The 2,703-nt window shown below is 38.2% G+C and overlaps 1 long non-coding RNA gene across 2 annotated transcripts; it reads right to left on the bottom strand.

The window, feature by feature from the left end:
- Positions 1-1,459: 1,459 nt before the first annotated feature.
- Positions 1,460-2,497, bottom strand: LOC107747477 (uncharacterized). Of its 2 annotated transcripts, none has more exons than XR_001640807.1 (3): positions 2,254-2,497; positions 2,036-2,112; positions 1,460-1,688 (listed from the first exon to the last, which is right to left on the bottom strand). It is a non-coding gene; the product is annotated as an uncharacterized LOC107747477 (long non-coding RNA). The 2 variants fall into 2 exon arrangements; XR_001640806.1 differs by having other exon boundaries at positions 1,675-1,874.
- Positions 2,498-2,703: the final 206 nt, after the last annotated feature.

Below are 2,703 nucleotides of genomic sequence, written 5' to 3'. Positions count from 1 at the left end.
GAAGGAATTGAAGGACAGTGCACAACCGAAATCGGACTCTGTTTCTATTTTTGGATCTTTTAATCCCTAACCTATTTCTGAATATTGAGCGTGATGTTTGTATATTGAATAATTATAACGCTTTCCATTTCAGTCAATTTCATACGTAATATGCACACGCAAGTAACATTTTTAATAAGTAATATTTTTGAAGGGGTTTGGTATTAGACAGTCTTTTGATGGTTCCTTTAAAAAAAACAATTTAATTTAAAGCTTGGAAAAGCGTGAATAGTTCTTAAGTATGAATTTTGTTGTAACCTTGACAAATGAAAAGTAAACTGCTACACCTCAAGTTTATGGTTTTACATGTCACTTTCATCCATCACCTATGGACTGCCATAGAATGAACGAGATCCATTTGCCTGACAGTCATAAATACAAGTATATAGGGAAATACAGGTAAATGAGCATTAAATCCAAGTGTAAAAAAAAAAACAAGTAGCCTCATCACTAGGTTTGGGGTACCCCATCTATCAGATATCGGAGCTTGCGGTTTTGGAAATGAACCAGTACGGAACCATCTGAGGTCGAACAAGACTAGGAGGACTTGGAGTTGTGAAAAGAGACTTACCCAGGGAAAGGGACTCAAGTCGTCAATGGGCTGTCAAGACAGGACAGCAGCATGCTGATCTCAGTTGTTGTATTTTTGAAGTTACAGCCAAAGACACGCACAGAAAAACCTTAGGAAAATAGCAACAAGAACAAATTGAACAGCTGATGTTTGCCCGTACAATAACTGAAATTCAAGATCTTCCCATCATCTCACATGCCTGCATTTGTAGCACACATACTCATGGTCCACAATGGCTGCGCTTAAGGTAATTCAGGTGGTTGAGGAGTGTGGAAGTCTGCCAGAGCACAGAGGGAGTTGTCTCATCTCTATGTCTGTCAAAAACAAATGTGACACTTTGAGTGGAAAGGTGAAGTCAGCGTTAACAGCCAACCAGCAGCTGTACAATTGGTCTATGGGTGCCGTTATACTTCTGCATTTGGTAAACAGGGATGTATTGAAGTCACATGGCAAGAACAACATTCACCCTCATTGAAGAACTTAAACAGGTTCAAGGCGATCTTCAGAAAGAAAACACTTCTTCCAAAGCAAGACTGGTTGACAAGAGACTTTACCTTGGTCCAAGACTCAAGCATACCATTTGAGAGCAAGAGGCTGGAGGGTGTTGCATTAGTTGACCTGTTGGTGCAGGGACCGATATAGTCAAGAAGGAAAATTTTAATGGAGAAGCGACCAATACTTACAATATCATCTCAGTAGGTGGTTAAATTGCATAGAACTTGCCAACTGCCACCAAGTCAAAAGAGTTGACCGCATCAAGAAACGCATTTTGGCATGATTAGGAAGTCATGGCATGATACTTAACCTGCCCATGGCACCATAAGACATGTGAACCCAAACGGCCATTGATGTACAACAGGTATAAGCCACAAAATTGTAATAACAGCAAGACACTTGAACAAGTTAACAGCAACAATCAATTTAGAACTGCCTACACGCTACAAAACAATTTCACCTTTTGGTGCATGGTTCCTCAGAAATTCAGATCTACTAATCACAAATGCCGAAATGTTTAACCTCACCAAATGCCACCGTGACGTAAACCGTTTCTTATACAATGCCCAGGAAAGTGTAGGATCTGAAAGAGCAAAAACCAGAGCAGATTATGTGAAACCCAAGACGTTCATACACAGTCAAGCATTAAGCTCTGCATTTGAGCTTTAAAAGTCTTACCACTCGTTGTGGTCACAGCCCACATTACAATAAAGAAATGTTTGCCACAGTCATATCTCTTCTAAAATTATTCCTTAAAGTCACTATTTGTCTGTACATAAAACAAACACCAAGTTCAGGAAGCAGAGGAAATTCTTAACCAAAAAAAAAAAATGAAAAAAAAAAACACTTAAGTGAATATACCACAGATGAAGAGGAAAAAAAACATGCATGAAGAAAAAAGGCAAATAAGACATAGGCTAAGCTTCTCACCTGATGGCATTTCTCTTGATGCAGTTCAGCGGTCACATTCAATCAGCTTCACATGCTTTCGTCCACTTTCTACAGGACTGTTAACAAACCAAAAAACAACTCCTGACTGGCTCATAACATTTATTACTGGATATAGGTTCTCATTTATTTGAAAAAAAATAAAAAATACACAAGGTATATAATCACATAACAAATGAATGTGGAAGAAAAGATCTTACCTTTCAATGATTAAAGCAGGTATACTTTCAAGCATGGCAATCTCTTTCAGCATCCTTACACCACAACTGCCATCTCATACTGACACATCTGGCCCATAGCTAGGGGGCATTTATAGTGATGGGCAAAACCATTGACAGTCACGCAAGCTAACAGAAATTAAATTAATCAAAAACTAAACTATATAACTATAATCAACAAATTATTTATCAGTCATGTATACAAATTCCATCATTGGTAAGGCATTCAAATTTTAAAATAACAAACAATCCCCTTCATCCTCTGCACTTGGTTTCTCCCACCTCCCATAATGCACCACAGCACAGATATTCCAGACATTGCATTCACATAATGTATCTCATAACCCTGTACTTCAGTTACATCTGATCAAATGCACATTAACATTCTTTTGCTTGGGTTGAACACATCATTTTTTGCTTAGTTGGAACAGC

The sequence above is a fragment of the Sinocyclocheilus rhinocerous genome, unplaced genomic scaffold (genome assembly GCF_001515625.1).
Source record: "Sinocyclocheilus rhinocerous isolate Xijiao unplaced genomic scaffold, SAMN03320098_v1.1 scaffold37180, whole genome shotgun sequence".
NCBI classification, from domain to species: Eukaryota; Metazoa; Chordata; class Actinopteri; order Cypriniformes; family Cyprinidae; genus Sinocyclocheilus; species Sinocyclocheilus rhinocerous.
This window is presented reverse-complemented; position numbering and strand designations above follow the sequence as displayed.